This window comes from Nycticebus coucang, chromosome 8, assembly GCF_027406575.1.
Source record: "Nycticebus coucang isolate mNycCou1 chromosome 8, mNycCou1.pri, whole genome shotgun sequence".
Classification (NCBI taxonomy): domain Eukaryota; kingdom Metazoa; phylum Chordata; class Mammalia; order Primates; family Lorisidae; genus Nycticebus; species Nycticebus coucang.
In genome coordinates, this window is record NC_069787.1 from 126218735 (window position 1) to 126236994 (window position 18260).

General features: G+C 40.3%; 1 protein-coding gene across 2 annotated transcripts in view; it reads left to right on the forward strand.

The window, feature by feature from the left end:
- Nucleotides 1-18260, forward strand: part of SCHIP1 (schwannomin interacting protein 1) — a 791641-nt gene that overhangs the window by 627108 nt on the left and 146273 nt on the right. The window contains exon 1 of one of the 2 annotated variants that reach the window (XM_053599494.1): nt 11403-11439. The exons of the other annotated variant lie outside the window; for it this stretch is intronic. The gene's annotated coding sequence lies outside the window, so the exon portion shown is untranslated. Of the gene's footprint in view, nt 1-11402; nt 11440-18260 lie in introns of those variants that run through there. 2 annotated transcript variants of the gene reach the window in all.

Sequence of the window (18260 nt, forward strand, 5' to 3'; positions counted from 1 at the left end):
AGATATTCAAATGGTATTTTTTAATGGATGAATTACGTAGTGGAGAATTCTAGATTTCTAGTACACCTGTCATCTGAATAGTATACGTTTTCCCCAATATGTAAGTTTTTATTCCACGCCCTCAACTCATCCTCCCTTTTCCAAGTCTCCAGTGTCCACTTTGTTGCCCCGTATGACTGGGCATTCTCTTCCTCACCACTGTCTGTGTATGTATGCTGTGCGTGTTTTGTTTCTTATTTCCGATGAAGAACGCAATCCAGCCCCACACGTGTTCATGTGTTCTCCATGCATCATCTCACCCTCTGCCTCCCAGACAAAGCTGATTGGATGAGGCCAATCTACTGGCATTCAGTAGGTAATCTAAATTACTCAAGTATTTTAACTAAGACACCCAGAAAAGGGAGTAGAAATGGGGCATTTCAAAACAAAAATGCCTAATACTTGCAACCAAAAGAACCTTGACTAAAACGCAGCAATAAAGCTTGAGACTGAATCTTCTTTCTACCTATTTATGATCATTTCTTTAGAATAATTCTTAGAATTTGGGTTACTAGATCAATGTGTAACAGTTTTAAGGCTTTTGATGCATATTGCCAAATTACTCTCTAGAAATATTGAATGAGGTTATTTCCCTCCCAGTCACCACTAAAAGTTAATTTGTTTTCCTATTTGATTTTGAAAATGGTGTCTTAAGTTAAATCTCTATGCTTTCTGAATGTATTTTAACATTTTCTATGGAGATTGACCATTTGTATTTCTGCTTTGGTTAATTTCCTGTCCATAGCCATTTGCCTATCTTTTTCTGTTGGAGTAATTATAATTTTCACATTGATTTAAAGTAACTCCTTAGAAGTTACAGATTTTAATCTTAATCAGGACCTTTTTTCACTGTGAGGTAGAGGGAGTTAAGTAAAAGGGCAGGAAATGATGGGCCGAGGGTTTGGGTGAAGGTCTGCAAGCCAGAACAAGGCTGGGCCCTGGGACTCCTCCCCTCACCCCTGGACCAGGGCCTTTTCTTCTTGGCCACTCACAGAGATTTTTCAAAGAGCATATAAACACAGATATAGTTAAGGTAATTTCTAGATTTTCAAATTTTGTATAACTCATTCATAAAATTGAGGTCTGAGAAATCCTATCCTCCCTCCCTTTTTCAGTAACTCTCTCATTTTATAAAAGCTTATTGATGTGATTTGTACTGGCGTATAAAATATTCCAGAGCTCACACAAAAGGATAATTTAAAATATTGGTAAGGATGTTGAGAAAAAGGAGTGGCTCTAATGCCTAACAAATTTCTTTGCAAGTCAAAAGGTTGCTAAATCTTTGCCTTCAATAAAATTCAAAGAGGGCACAATTCAGTTGTCAGTCGATAGATTATTAAATTTTTTATTATAGAGCACTACATGCGTATAACTCAAAGGGAATTGAGTGACATTGTTATAACCACCTTCATTCCCATCTACAGGAAAAAGAGTTCTCAATGTTTTCATTAACGGATACATTCTCGAGAACTTAAAATTCTTAATATTAATAATTAACTTAAAATTCTTATTAATAATTATCTACTATGAAAGTTGCAATATATTCAGGTTATCTTTCATGTCCTCTACGCATCAGGATAGTGTAAGCTACCTTAAGGTAATAAATAAACCTAAACCCTCAGGGACCTAACACAACGAAGTTTCTTGCTCACTCACACCAATTTGATGCAGATAAGGAACCCTCCTTGGGGATGATCTTCCAAAGGGGTTTCTAGACAGCTCTGTATCCATGTTGTCTCTCTCTGCCATGAGAGAGGGAGGGAGAGAGGGAGAGAAAGAGAAATTCAATCCCCTCTTGTCTGCCTGGGACAGGAAATAATACATCCTTTCTGCTCACATTCCCAAGGGAAAAACTAAGAAATACAAACTTATTGGATCTCTAGGAAAAGAATAGGGTATGGTGAGCCCAGAGCATTATCTCCATCACAGGTTCTACTGATAATAATTGCCATGATCCTGCATGATGCCTGTGGTCAAAGGGGTAGGTTGCTGGCCACATATGCTGGAGGTGGTGGGTTCAAACCCAGCCCTGGCCAAAAACCGCAAAAAATAATAATAATAATAATTGCAATGATCCTTAATCCAAATGAATTGTCTTTTATAGCACTTTATGGCCTTAGAAAAGAAAAAAATTAATTTCATTTTATTTTTATTATAGAAAGCTATATTAAGGTAAATAATTAAATATTCTTAGGCACAAAAGTACATTTTATTTGTATAAATTCTATAAAGAAATACAAATAACACCTCGAAGGAAAAAAGAAATTGTGTAAGATGTCCATCTCTTACCTAGTGGATGGCAGTAGGCACCAAGTCACTTACTACTTACAGTCCATCGGATATGTTACAAGTTGAGTAAAAGAGCTACTTTAAAAAGCCAATATTTACAAAAGACCATAAATTACATCCTTTGCAACCATTTGTTTTACTGAAATTCTAGACTACAACTTAAAACTGGAAGAAGGTACACTTTTTCAAAATTCCTTTAGGAGATAATTGAACAAAAATGTCAAAGCCCAGTGTCTTCCAAGAACTGCCCACCCAGTTTGATTTTATTATTAAACCTCTGACAAGAAAAAATAATCAGCTGTTGGTGGGCTGGCTTCAGCTCTGCTTGGTTTGCAGCTCCATGAACTGCAAAGTCCCTTAGGACGCCATCTTGCCAGCAAGTGTAAGGACGGAGAGTCCCAGACATGGAAATGTTACATTTCTTGGCCGAGTTCACACTTGAAGGTAACAAGCAGAGCCACATCTGCCAAACTCCACTTAGTTTTGCAGTCAAGCTACCTTGCTGTCTACGTCTTCCACCCTGAAGGCCGTGGTTTTTACTGCCTTGCTCAGTAGCTGGTCATACTGAACCACTCTCCCAACTGAACAAACATCGTACCACTTCCAGAAGAATCTAAAGCAGCCTGTCTTTGCGACTGCTGAAGATAGCAGTTTTAGACAGAGGTCTACTCCTCCTCCCTAAAAAGGCCCATTGACCTTTACTGCAAGTGAAATAGCTTATGGGAACAGTAAATGGCTAACCTTACCATACTATAAAATAGAGCTCCCTCCACCTCTCCCCTCTCTCAGTGCTGCTGTGAGGCCTGTAATAGCATTTCTCATAAAAGCCTCTGTGCCATTTCCCAGGTGCAAGCCTTCGTGGAAGAACAGTGAGGGAGCTTCCAAAATTGCTTGAACAGAAGACAGTCTAAGGATAATGCCACCTCTTTAGCAGGTGTTTCTTGACCAGAATTTGAAATCACTTTATTTTTGCATTTGCTCTTTTGTAAGCAGTGTTAAGTGGCAACTACCAATATGCTGGGAACGTAGGAGAGGAAGCTTACATTAAGAGCCCCTTGAGAGCACCAGCTGATTTAGAGATCAAAAAACAAATCCTACTCTACGAACCAATGAGGTTAAAGCCATGAAAAAGAATTTTTTTTTTTTTTTAGAGACAGAGTTTCACTCCATTACCCTCCGTAGAGTGTGGCGTCGCAGCTCACAGCAACCTCCAGCTCTTGGGCTTAGGCAATTCTCTTACCTCAGCCTCCCAGTAACTAGGACTACAGGCACCTGCCACAATGCCCAGTTATTTTTTGTTGCAGTTTGGCCCAGGCCAGGTTTGAACCCGCCACCCTTGGTACATGGGGCCGGCGCCCTATTCACTGAGCCACAGGGCACCGCCCAAAAAAGAAACTTTTGTCAGGTTTCAGGAAAAAAAAAATTGTGTGAACAATCCTATTTGCCAGGTGAACTGGTTGGTAGGTGCTATGGGAACTTAAAAGAAGGATGCGATCAGCTTAACAAGCAAGAATTTGGAGATTTCTTTCCTAACCAACACCCAATCGCCCCCTTCACGTGTCTTATTTTCTCTGTATCATGAAATTTTTTACTTGACATTTTCTTCTTTCTTTCTTTATTGGTCTGTCTCCCCACATAAGTTGGGATTTTTGCCTATTTTGTCTACCACTGTATCTCCAGGATTCGGAACTGAACCCAACATCTTGTAGACTTTGAACAAATCTTTCCAAATTGATGAATAAATTCCTACCCTAAGATAGTGCATAAACTCACAGAGGGCAGAAAAAAAACCCAGATAGTGATAATATTTATTAATGTATTTATTCAGTAAAAAACAAACAAACAAAAAAAAACTCAAGCAAAGCAACAAGAAGCTCGGAGGATTGAAGGATCTCATGGAATGAATCAGGCTTCCAAGAGGAAGTAGTTAGGTTGGTCTTCCATTTCCTAGACTAGTGTGGAGCTAGGGGACAAGGTGTAGTCTGATCATCACACAGGGACTATAGGTTTGATGTCATTCCTTTAACTTAATATGAAATAAAGGGTTGCTAGCGAAGCCTTCATGATAGCCAACAAAACTATAAGTCTCTGTTCACATCTCGCCTGCATCACGCACTGGTCAGTCTTTCCCCCAGTTGGGTGTCCAGATGATTCCTGATTCTGTCTTCTCAGTACAGGTCATAGTCATAGCATCATTATATTTAAAAAAAAAAAAATCCTGTGTCTAAAAGGACTGCAGTGTGTAATCCACTGTCTGGACCCAATGTTGGCTCCCAAGGGCACATTTAAAATACATAAATGTGTGATGTCGGGTCATGCTCTGACTGTCCTGCTGGTGCCCTGGGGACAGACCGTGTGCCTGTGGGTGATAAATGAGTGCTTCCCTGGAGCAGCTGGATCTTTCCACTGTACTTCTGGGAGTTCATCAATCCTGGGCTGGCAAAAAAGTTGAAGGAAGTGAGCCCTGCCCTTATGTTAGAGGGTATCTTTCTCCTCTCTCTGGGTGGGTGGGTGGTATTGTCCAAGCTCCAAGAAGCAGAAATTCTCTTGACATCTGAAGGCAGAGAAGGAGGTGGGTATCCAGCCCCATGGTGGGCCCTAAGGCTGCTCGGGGGTAGGGGGATGCTGTACCAATTCTCTCCCATTCACTCCCAACTTTCAGTAACCTCACGTTAAATTTCATCCTGGTATTAGGTGTCTCATGGGTTAAATGGAAGAATCTGCATCACATTCCTTGAAGTAACAAAAGGAAGGAGAGCTCCCCTTTTCTTATTCTGGGGGAGGCTGAGATGAGTGGGCGAGCTGCAGTGGTCACCAGCAGAGGATCACTGGGCTCAGAAACATCTCAAGAGAGTCACTGACAGTAGTACCTGCAGGATAGACAGAACAAGCCCGTGTTGGTAAAGCTTAGATGACCTCTGTGAGCCCCTGGAGCCCTGGAGAAACAGTGAGATACAGTTAGAGACTTATTCCTGGCAGCCAGGGCAGGGGGTGTGGGAGCTATCAAGTTTAGTCACTTAGCCACTAAAAATAGACGTGTTCCAGATAAACTCTCTTCATAATGCTTAAATTTTTATATAAGGTATTTTTATTGTGGTAGTTATAAGAAATTATCCATTTATTCTCATTTTTCCAAGGCAGAATCTTGATCACTGGTGAAATAAAATAGCCTTCCTTATTAAAGCAAGGAAAAGACAACATTGTTTAACAGATTTAACTAACACTGTTTAAGTATCACCCAATTTGATAAGAGTGAAACCTATAAAATATTGAAAAGGATGAACAAAAATGGTAATTATTTATAGATGATATCCTCACGTGGCTGAAAAAGAGTTCCATGGAAAACTGTTGGAAATGATAAGATAGAACAGCAAGAAAGCTGGTTATAAAATGCAATAACCAAATAACCTTTATATATAGAATAAGTTAGAAAACATAAGGAAAAAATTCCTATTTAAAATAGCTTCTATCATAATAAAATACTTTAGAATAAAAATAACAATAAACATACAGATTATGTTAGACTGAATCTGGAAACAATGAAACGGCATTCTCTATGTTTAGATTCAAAGATGGAATATTATAATGATATCAGCTTTCTCTAAATTAAATTAATTTAATATAATGCCAGTAAGTGTTTTTAGTTATTGTTGAAATCACATTTAATGGGTAAAGATACTTATGATACAATCATTTTAGTTGCAATAGCCTAGACACGATCTGAATGTACAGCAATAGGAGACTGGTTAAATTTTGGCATATTTGCAGAAGATGGCATTATAATATCCTGCTATTTAAAAAAACAAGGGAGAAGGGAACACTTCTGCGCTGCTATGGGAATGCAAGCTAATACGTTCCTTTTGGAAAGAAGTTTGGAGAACACAGAGAACTTAAAGTAGACCTGCCGTTCAATCCTGCAATTCCTCTACTAGGTATATACCCAGATGACAGAAAATCATTTTACAACAAAGACATTTGCACCAGAATGTTTATTGCAGCCCAATTCATAATTGCCAAGTCATGGAAGCAGCCCAAGTGCCCATAGACCCATGAATGGATTAACAAATTGTGGTATATGTACACCATGGAATATTATGCAGCCATAAAAAAGATGGAGACTTCACCTCTTTTGTGTTTATAGATGGAGCTAGAACATATTCTTCTTAGTAAAGTATCACAAGAATAGAAGAAAAAGTATCCAATGTATTCAGTACTATTATGAAACCAATATATAATCACCCACACTTTCATACAAATGATAAAACACAAGTATAGCCCAGAATGAAGGAGGGAAGAAGAAGGGGGAGGGAGAGAAGGGGGAAGGCCAGGTGGAGGAGGATCATTGGTGTGACCTCACCCATTGTGAATAATGCAAGGGTACATGTCAAATTTATTAAGAGTAGAGTATAAATGTCCTAACACAACAATTAAGTGAGGTGAAGGCTATGTTGACCAGTTTGATGTCAGCATACCAAATTGTATATACAATCAGCACATTGTACCCCATAAATGCATTAATGTACACAGTTATGATTTAATAAAAAAATAAAAATAAGGGAGATCTGCAGTTCTGGATATGTAATAATCTCTGCCATATGTTGTTAAATAAAAAGACCGAGATGCAGACAGACATGTATAATATACAAACCTATAGACATCATGGCTATGTATATGCATGTGCTTATATAGATATATTATGACATCATTTGTGTAAGAATATATGTGTATAAACACACATACACAAGCATATCCTTTGAAGGGCACTCAAGAAACTGCCACTGGGGATGAGAAATGGAGGGTGAAGTAAAAAAGACGTACAGTTTACCATCTATTCTTTTTATGACCCTTGGTGTTTTTATCATACGTATGTCTTAGCTGTTCAAGAGAAAAAATAGTGGGTTTTAAGCAATAAAATGATGAAAATCATCTTTAAAAGAGTATTTGTTCATTTTAACACAGCTATTAAAATATAAATGGGAATTATCATACACTTATTGTCAACTTGTAGTCCCATTCTAGAGAAATTCTTGCCCATGTGCACAGCCAGGCGTGTATAAGAGAGAGTCACGGTATGGAGGGGCTCAACTAAAACATTATCTTCCTCTAGGAAGGGGTCAATATTTATAATGACAAAAAGTTGGAAGCAAATATTTACCAGCACGGGGATGTTTAATAAATTTTAATATAGGCGAAAACTAGGTAGATATTGAAAGAAATATAATAATCCAGATATAATGTGAAAAAATGGCTATCTTATACTATCATTGAGTGAAAGGGCATATCGCAGAACAATGATTGTAGTGTTACTGTTTTTCGTATAACATAGAAAATATATAGAAGGAAACACGGCAAGTTCCAGCACAAGGCGCTGTTCCATTCACTGCCGCGGAGCCAAGCCTGCGTCCTCTCTTCCTTCCCAGCTTCCTCCTGAGAGTTCTCAGCTGGGCCATGATGCCGGGGAGTCGGTCACTGATGTAACCCTGGCTCTCACCTGACCTTGAGCAACTCTGCATCCAGGGCACAGAGCTCTCTTAACAGCCACTAGGAACATTAGTCTCTGGTTCCTGTTCTGCAGCTCCTGGTGTGTGAGAATTTCACATGAGGGAGAAATAATGAGATTTATGTGTTCCTGGAAACTGAACCTAATACCATCAAAATGCCCCTGAAGTTACCTCCAGGTCCTTCAAGGAGGAACTCTCCCTTTCCATTTTGTATACTTTAACGAGTACTTATATGTTTAGGGTTTTTTTCTTTCTTTTCTTTTTTTTTGAAAACAATTTCTAAAACCATAAATGTAAATGTGCAAAACCCAAAAGAGTTGTGATGTATTTGAGGATAAATTTAACATATTCCAAATGAAAGGTACCCTTATAACTTGATTTAAAATGTACAAAAGCAAATTATGTAACCCCAACGCGTGCACTATTCTGAAATTTTCAAAAGAGCAAATATAACCTTAAGTTATAAAAATAACACATATGAAATGATTCATCTTTACTAACGCCCCTTGTAATACTTAAAGGTCCTGCGTTTAAGGCAGTGAGATGATTAATAACCACTCCACTCCGTCTGAAGCTCGGTTTAAACTGTGCTGTGTTTTCTAAAATGGAGACATGTACTGTTGCATGATATGTATTCAGTTAGAAAAATAGTAAATAAATGAGACCAACCTGCAACTTTACTATGTAAATTATATAATTTATACTGTTAACATTTTATCAGGAAAAACTCCTACTTTCCTGTAAATGCTTTATTACATTTTTTAAAACATCATTATATCCTCATTCCTCTAGAATACATGGTCTCTTACTCCCTTTCTTCTCCCTTCTTCCAGGAGAGGAAAATCTCCGAAATAATTTTAGAAAAGAAAATATGGTTTTGGTGCCAAAGGCCATGACTATGTTCATGCCCCCAACACAGGTTTTCAGTTTGCTTTTAGAGCTTACCTTCTTTGATTTTTTAATACCTCACAAGATGTAAATGCATTAATTTAATGCAGCCCTCAATTGCTTTAAGCATTACACACAACTTTTTAATTGCTAGTTGATTTACACAAAAGTCTTCCCTTTCATTCATGGAATAAGCTCATCTTCTGAGATGTATCTGTTGCTAACTAACAAACATTTTTAGGTTTAGAAAACTTGCTGGAAACCACATAAAGAAAAATTTAAGCGAAAGGATTTCCCTGATTATCCATCACTGTCAGATTATTCTTTATCCTTGCCAGGCCCGCACAATCATAAGATGTCAGGTGAAAACGGACATTGTGAGAAGACCCTATGGTATGCAGTTTAGGTGAAAATGAACGGCAGTCTGGGTGTGCCCTGTGTGAAGCACAAGGAATCCCTCAGCTGGCAGAAAGTGCCCCCACACCCCCATGATGACATCATCAAGCTCTCATCACCCACTAATCGCTAATCAACTCCCAGAGCATCGCGTATGGAGCGGGAGCAAGACAGGCTACAAACGAGAAGAATGCCAAGGTCAAAGTTCTGTGGCAAATGTTAAATGAAAATAGTAACACTTTTGAATGAAAATAGTAAAAAAAACTTTTAAATGAAAATAGTAAAAAAAAAAAAATGCCCACTCGAGATAATTTTACAGAAAATCATGTTGCACGACACCGTCACGTAACCATCTTCAGTTTTATATTACATTTCATTTCTTACAGACATATAGATGTAGATATGTAGCTCCTCCCAATCATAGATATTTTATATTCTGCTTCTTATGGTTAACTTTGTATCGTGAGCATGTTTCCATATCTGCACATAGTTTTCACAACTGTTGCTTTTAATGGCTGCATCAAGGCACAGCCCTTTCTGTCTTTATAAATCTGTGTGTCCTCAGTGCCTGGGACAATGTTCAGTAAGTTCTGATGAAAGCTAAGACTTCAAGTGTGGATGCCCAAATACCCCCATTCCAAAGCCAGTTTCTTAATCTTCATGCCTTAGTTTTCTGGCCTATAAAATGATCATGATGACAATTTCTACCCCATAGGTTTGTCATGAGAATTAAAACAGATTAAGAGATTCCTGATTGAGTTAATCTGTATGAAGTTTTTAGAACAGTGTCTGATACATCATGAGCAATCAAGTAAGCATGAACTATTATTCCTGATGCATAAAATGACCTCAAGGCCACTAAGTTATCTCTTGTTTTTGCCATGACAGATACCAATGCAAAGAACATCTGTATTTATATAATGTTTTGCTTCTGTTTAATTATTTCCTTAGATTAAATCCTAGAAAGGAGATTGTTGGGTCAAAGAGTTATCACCATGATTACTTTTTAAAAAATTCCTCTGACCTCTCTGCCCTTGAAGAAAATTTGGTAGTACTGAAAAACGAATACTAATTGATACGAAAGAGAAAGTGAAGCAAAGAAATCATGTATTTATTTGACAACTGCAACAATAATTTAGTAAACACTCACTTTATTCCTAAAACTATGCAGACATCATACCAAAACCCTGGGTTCCATTTGATTGATTTCCTCAGTAAGTGTTTTCCAGTCTCCTACATGCTTGGTCCATTAGAGGATTAGTCAGAATATGAAAAAATATGAACTGGTCTTTGTCCTTGAAGAATCAAAATCTATGCAAGAAGGTGAGATGTGAAAGTAAGTGCTACGAGATTGTATAACCAGGTGCCAAGTGACGTTTTTATAAGATCCCAAATCTATGGCACAGCCACTAAATATTAGGCATAGTTAGCTAAGAAATAAAGAATAAGTGCTGCCTAGAGCCACCTGCACACTTCAAAGCATTTTCAAAGACAACATCCAATTGGCAGCAAAGAGAGATGTATGTATGTTACCACCCAAGTGGTGACTAAATTAAGCTTCTACGTTCTTCTTAGAACCTAACATTTTATAATTACTTTTAATCCACCCCAAACCAACAGGATGGCTTTGCATTTGAATATCATCAGCAGAAAAGCCCTCAAACTTCAGTTGTGAGCTTTAGCCAAGGGAGCCCACGAGTGGTACTCAGGAGTGGAAATGGCTGGTGCACAGCCTCCATCAAGGACTGCGAGTTTTATCTGTTCAGCAAGGGTTCTCTGCCAGCTAAAATAGCAAAACTATCTCCACAGTTTTCAGGGTGCAGTGCTAATGTCCACGATCCAAGCCTCACACCACAAGCTCCAATGCCCTTCCATCCTCTCTCTTTGAGGTTGAACAAAATCATCCTGGAAGCCAAATCCCCATGGAAGAAGCCCTTCAGCCTTTCCAACTGAGGAAGACTTCCCAGTTGCCCTAAAGCCTTTTTGTAAGGGAACCACCCCCAAATGAAGAGTTCTCTGGCCTTTAAAAACGGCCTTCCAAGCCTTGCTCTTGAGTCTTATACAAGAGCTATTAAGCTGCCTATTATGCTCAGGTCCTCTTGAAGTGACAGGCTCCAGATTTCTCCACAAGGTTTGAGCCTCTCAGGCGATGTCTAGAAAAGGAGCTGCTTTGCCTAAACAGGTCCCAAAGCAGACAAAGTGAAACTGTCTTCCTTTTATGGTGAAAAACACCCTGTCCCTTTAAGGGCAAGAGACTTGGCTGCAGACAGTCCCTGGGAAGTTTGCAGACAGCCCCATCCTGTGTCTGATCCTTGCTGCTGTGCAGGTGAGTTCCCAAACCTTTTCTCCCCAATTTGCCCTCTATAATTGCTCTCACGGTGAGCTGGAAATGCTGTTATGAAAGGACTAGAGAAATTCAGGGTCAGCAGAGATGATGTTGTTGGGAGAAGTTTGAGCTGAAGGAAAAAACAAGGTTACTGGGGAAATGTGCCGTAATGCACGCTGAGGATGTATCTCCCAGGGAGGAGGAGGCAGCAAGGTTACAGAAGGCCCTGAGGCCTTCCAGGACAGAGCAGGGGAAACAAACTCGGCAGAGGAAGAGGGACAAAGCCTACCTAAGATCCTGCTGGGCTAAGTTTAGACTCTGAAGCTGTGTAACCTGGTGAACTGCAAGCTTAAACCAAACGGAGCCAGGAGGAGACACTGCTTCTGCCAGTGCTGTAAAGCTTTGCAAGGGGCTGGAGCTCCAGGGCTGACTGCAGAGGAGAAAGTCTGGCAGAAGGTTTGAATGTCCATGGGCAGCGAAGGCTGCAGCCTTAACCCTTTGTGCATCCCAGCTTGTTAGCAGGTAGGGTTTGGCGGCCAAGAGCATGAGGTGAGGACTGGGGGTGATTGTGTGCAACGCTGCAGTAGAAGACTAAATAAATAAACAAGACTATGACGGTGGAAACACGCCTCTGGTACCCACAGTACCACGTGCAGAGAAGAAAAAAATGTCTTAAGCTCAGAATTTCTGTGTCACCCACAGCAGAGGGCTAGAAGTCATCTCACTGAAGCTGATATCTCTCTGTTATTTCAAATTCAGCTTCCTGATTTGTTTTCTCCAATGGTCTGGGGCTTCCTAGATATTAATTTGAAATTAACTAATAAAACTTTTTAGCAGTGGGGTAGCGCCTGTGGCTGAAAGGAGTAGGGCGCCAGCCCCATATGCCGGAGGTGGCGGGTTCAAACCCAGCCCTGGCCAAAAACTCCAAAAAAAACAAAAACTTTTTATCAGTGAAAGATTTGCTAGCAGAAGTGTGTCTATGAAAGGTGGAAATGTATACATACAGTTGGGTTTGGGGTTTTATGGATAGCATACAAAGAAATGGGCGTGGAATCGGAGGAGAAACCCTTGATGGTCATTTTGCAATGTATACGAAGTCTTTTATCCAAGCCCAATCAACAGCTACAGCCAAGAAGAAAGTCCACACAGAAATCAAAAAGGAGAAATCCTACGTAACAGAGCTGGCAGTCTCTCTGCTCCTAGATGAATCTGGGGCCATTCACCACTCAGAGGCCAGTGGTTTCTCTCCAGTTGTTACGCGGGGGTGTGAACACAGAGGCTGGATTAAAATTCCTTACATACTTCATGCCTTTTAAACATACTCATACATCTGAGTAGTCACTGAAGAATTCTTTTTATTATTAACTGACAAGTGCTCTGTCCACTTGTCAGTGCTTTCTGAAGACAGAATGTTTGTGGGAAAAGATTTTGTTTTATCAACAAGGATTTGTTCGTGTGTGGGTTCTCTTGTCCTCCTGACTTCTGATTGGCAAAGTGGCCATTATTCCTCGCTGAATAGAAAGATCTGTTCCTCACTCTAAAATCACACAGGACTCCACGGGGGTCTTTCCTGTTGAGAGAGGCTGGTATCCCAAGCAAAACATTAACTTGTGTGTTCACAGAGTGGAAGGGGGCAGGGTGCACGTGGACAACTTTTGCTTCATTTTGTATCAGGCTAAATCCAGAAAGCAGTGTTAAATATTCTGCTTTTAAAAATGGATGCCGCCAAGAAAAATTCCACCCCCAAAGCTGGAAAATCTCGAAAAGTAACATACTGTGATCTTTTATCATCTAAATCAAGGCATTTAAGAGAGGGAAAAAAAAGTGCCTTCTTGAATATTTCATGCAGGGAACTACCCATCACATATTGAGTCTATAACCTCACACGGACCATTGATTTTATCAGAGCCTCAGTTTCCTTACCATTAAAACTGTGGGTAGTAGGGAGAGACTTTCTGATGAAATGGAAAGAACAACTGGGCCTAGAATTGAGCAGATAGATCTGGGTAAATTTCCAGTCCCTTCATTTATACCAGCGGTTCTCAACCTGTGGGTCGTGACCCCTTTTAACAATGAAAATAAATACATTGTGGCTTTAGGAAGGTTGAGAACCACTGATTTATACCATAATATGCAAATTACTGGGCCATCTGAATCTCATTTGCCTTGTTTGTGAAGAGAGTAAATAATTAACATGACTGTTAGCATTGGAAGAGCCCAGAACCCAGCCTAGTCTCCATAAATGTTTCTTACTTCTTTGTTTTTCTAGTAGTTGGGAAACTCCGTTGTTCCTTGGAAGAGGAAATAAGTTTTGAAAATGAAAACCAGCTCTGTCCCACAGCTTTTACCACAGTTAGGTCAACCCTCTCTTCCCATCCCCCCTCCAAGAAGAATCCCCAACTCCCTAGTGACCCCATTCCTAATTACTAACCAGGCTCATTATTTGGAAGTTCCTCTTAAAGCAAACCCATTTCCTCTTATTTTGTGTTCAGAGAATTAAAGAATAGTTGATTGTTTTACATTTTGGCTTAAATTTATTTTATATGCTTGAAGAACATTGGTAAGACATCTTAGAATCTCCATGAAGACGGTATATGTCAAAAGTGAGCCTCAAAACATTTTAAAGGAACTATTTTTCTTTGTTTTCATAAGGCACCTCTTCAGGTGTTTCAATAAGAACCAATTGCCACTTTTCCTTCGTTCATATCATACTTAAGAAACATGATTATTGTTACTTTTAGCATTTTCTTTGTTTGGCTTTACAAGTAGGTTTGTTCAAGTAGGTTTATCTGACCTGTGCATGATGATTCACTTTTAAACTGAAAATATTGTCCTCACCAGTTCAGAAAGGTGGTGATAAGTTTCAGCAGCAGAAACTTTCTATTGGAAGTATATATCACCACATATGCATATACGTCGACTAGGAATCGAGAGTGTCATTTTTAACGAAAGTAAGGGCAGGTGCCTGCCATAGCTGATGGTCTAGTTGGGGATTAATATCACCTTCTTTAGGAGATTGGCATCTAGCGCCCTCTTGGCCACGTAAAGTAGCTGGTTCTTCTATGCTCCTGAGCCTAGTTCTCTGGTCTGCGTAATGGGAATGATAATAATACCTATGTACATGTTTGGGGCAGAGTGAGTGCTCAATAACTATGTTGGATCTGAATGCCCAATAGTCTCCAGCAAAATGCTTGCACCTTCATAATATGATACTAGCCCCATATCCTATCTATACACTTTAGAATAATCTGCAAGTATTGGTATATGTCTAAGGATATATAAATTCAATTTCTAATAAAAATGTAAGTTTCTAATTAGGTGGAACCAAAGGGAAGTAGGTGCCGAGGCGATCACAGGTCCATTGCTGGGGTTAACTTTGGAAACGGCCTACAATGCAGATGTGGTTAAAAAGCTGCTGGGTCTCACAGGGCCTGCAATTGGTTGTATTCTTTAAAGACAGTTTTCAGCTTTTGACCCCACGAGAAGTACTTCTATGTCCGGTGTCCTGGAAGGAGTTGGGATGGGGGGAAGCAGGTGGTCTCTGTTGAACAGGTGAAGTAGGAGACTGTTGTGCTGGTGAGTCTCCTGACACACTCTTGGCTCCGTCCTTTCCCCAACTGTTCACCTTGTGCTTGGCCAGCGCAATGCAGTCAAGAAACCACCAAGCTGGGGGAGCTTGAGGAGTGCCTAGCCCAGCTTCAGCCAAAGCTGCACGTGAAAGATTCAGAGGGGAAGAGACTGAAGTTCGGTCAGCTGTCTGCCTGAGCTGAGGCTTCCGCTTGGATATTCTCCCCAAACTTCACCTTGTAACACAACCCACGGTGTTGTAGTGTGCCCTGGGTCTGTCCTTTGTGTTTATGGCACATTGATGTCCTGCCAGTGGGAAATCAGTCACCTCCAGGGTGGGTAGTGCTGACATGACTGTGGCCTCTGTGAGGGGCATCGCTTCCTTGTTCCCTCCCTGATTAATCATCAAGTGAGTAGTCTTCTCCCCAACTTAATCACTTCTATGTCCTGTTCCTGCTTTCTCCTCACACATTGTAGTGGTTCCCAAACTAGAGAGAGTAGGTGTGAAAATTACCCAGAAAGTTAGTTAACTCACAATTGAGTAGGTCCCATCCTCAGGTCTCTGATCTGTAGGTCTGAATGGAGGCCTGAATATTTGCTACTTCAAACAAGTTCACAGGTGGCCTGGGAGTCACACCTTGGGAACCACTCCTCGGGTCCAACACAACATGTCCCTCCAGTGTTCTAAGTAATCTGCCCCTCCTCCCACCATCCCACATCCAAGTAATTCCTCCTTCATTGTGGGGGTGAAGTCCACTCTTCTCCTCACCACAGTTACATGCTACTGTTTATTGAGTTCTAATCACCACAAACACCAGGGTAAACACACACGTTATTTGGAATTCTCCCAACTACCCCACAAATTGGATATGATTAAACAAACAGAAGAAGATGACCTAGGGGATGAAAAGCAGATAGAATATTCAAATTCAGATTTATCTGAAAAGTTTTGCTCTGTCTACAGTTCCAGGCAGAGCTGGCAAATAGAATTTAACCTCTCAGTCAAGTCCACCTCATTGGTAGCAGCTGCCTGGTACAGTGGGTGGAGGACCCTAGGAGGAAGGGAGGCTCCTCCAAATGGAATTCTAGAACCACTGAGGGGACAGTGGCGACTGTGAGCACCTGTTTTGTGCCATCCCCACGGGAAGGTCTCACCTTGTCTGTAAGGAGTCAATTTCGTTAGGACCTAGGATCAGATGAGAGAGGCATATTCACCTTTGTTCCACAGGGAACAATAAAACTCACTTCCTTGTCTCTCCCTTTCTCTGAAGGGTGAATCTGAGCTTTTGAACCTAAATTTGAGAAGATATGGTCAACTGTGATATAACGTGAAATGCAACTGGTCCGTAGATAGTAGCGACCATCGTGGGCATTTTGCTGTAAAGACGTGGGGACAGGGGAATTATGTTCATTACAGTCCGTGTGTGTTGTTCAGTGTGACCTCTCAATGGATTGCCTTATACCAAAACAATCCGCTGTGATTTAATAAGGAGGCAAAGACATTTCTAGTTTAGTTCTTCCCTCCATTGTTCATAATCATTCCGTGTGGAACCTGTTATTTTTAGTGTCTTGGCCCTTTATATGAAAAACGAATTTGCTAATGCCTTTCTCCGGCATCCTAGCAGTTATTATGAATGGGATTAAATGACATACAACTTAATGGCATCTATTTTATTTGATCAACAAATGTTTATAAAAATGTGTATCCCCAGGCACTGAGGAGATAGCAGCAAACAAAACAGATTGCTCGCATGGAACTTGCATTCTACAGAGAGGAGACAGACAATAAACAAGGGGGCAAATGAAGAGGAAATCTGTGGATAGTGACCCAGGGTCACTCCGTGTTTGTGTTCACGGGTGCATTTTAGATGGAGTGGTCACAGAAGGGCTCTTGGAGGACGTAACATTAAATGTGGAAAAGACGCTCCAGACACGACAAACAGCCACTGCAAAGATCCAGAAGTTGACCACAGGCAAGACCAAGTTTCTGTAGGCTAATAGGAGATCTCCCCTGGGGGTCACAGCCCCAGACCTTTGCCCAGAGCGGTGTTTTTCAACCGTTTTGATCTCACAGCATGCTCAAACCTATAGATAAACTTGCATGGCATATTTAAATTATGTTGTTTAAAAAAAGATTTAAAAAAAAGAATATACTGGGAGCGGCGCCTGTGGCTCAAACTCATAGGGTGCTGGTCCCATATGCCAGAGGTGGTAGGTTCAAACCCAGCCCTGGCCAAAAACTGCAAAAAAACATAATAATAATATACTTACTGTGCTTTGAACTTCTTTTAAAAATAATTTAATTAGTGATCCTTAAAAATTTTTCATGGTGCACCTGCTGAAAATCATTGGTATGCACAGGCTGGTTTGCACATAAAATGCTGGAGTCCAGGACAGAGCACAGCTGGCCTCTAGGGAGCAGGGAGGAAGGATGCTAACTTCCTCGCATAGCTTTTGACAGACTCATTGGAGGTTTGCCTTGCTCATATTGTCCTGCAAATATTGTCTCTATTGAGAAATCCTGAAATACCTCTAAGGCCAAGGTAAGAAGTTTGAATTTTATCCCAAGGACAGAGGGAAGCTACTGGAGAGTTGTAAGCTTTAAAAGACAAACTTGAAAAGATCGCTTTGGCTACAGAGTGGAGAGCAAATTGCAAGGGGGCAAAGGTGAAAGCTGGGAAATTCAATAGGGAGCTCTCTGAGTAGTCTAGAATGGAGATGAAGGGGCCCAGACAAAAGCAGGGAGGAGAAAGGTTTCAAAGTATTTTTACCTTCAAGAAGAAGGCTACTAAATAAATACAAAACACTGCTTCCCATGACACCCCTATCTTATCCATTTTTTCCCCTTGAGAGATTCTTCAGTTTCCCAATCAGCTGGTTTCCTCTATATTATTTAAGAAAACTTTGTGGCAGCAAATTATAGACCACCTTGGTCATTCAAATGCAAGGCCTTATCCTCTTGCTCTTTAACCTGGCATAGCCATCTGCATTTCAAGTCGTTCATTGCTCAGGAAGGTAATCTATTTGATTTGGGCTTGTAAAAAGAGATAAAATTACTTGTGCTTCTTGAATAACAATATGCGATTTCTTTCTCTGAAGGGTCAATAGGAATTAGCCTACATATATCATTTTACTAAACTGGTGTCTAATCCCATGAATAGCTGGGACCAAGTCTACATTGAATTTGCTGAAAGAGTAACATTAAGTGAACACCAAAATCTCGTGAAGAGACTGCAGGCATTTCAGCAAGAATT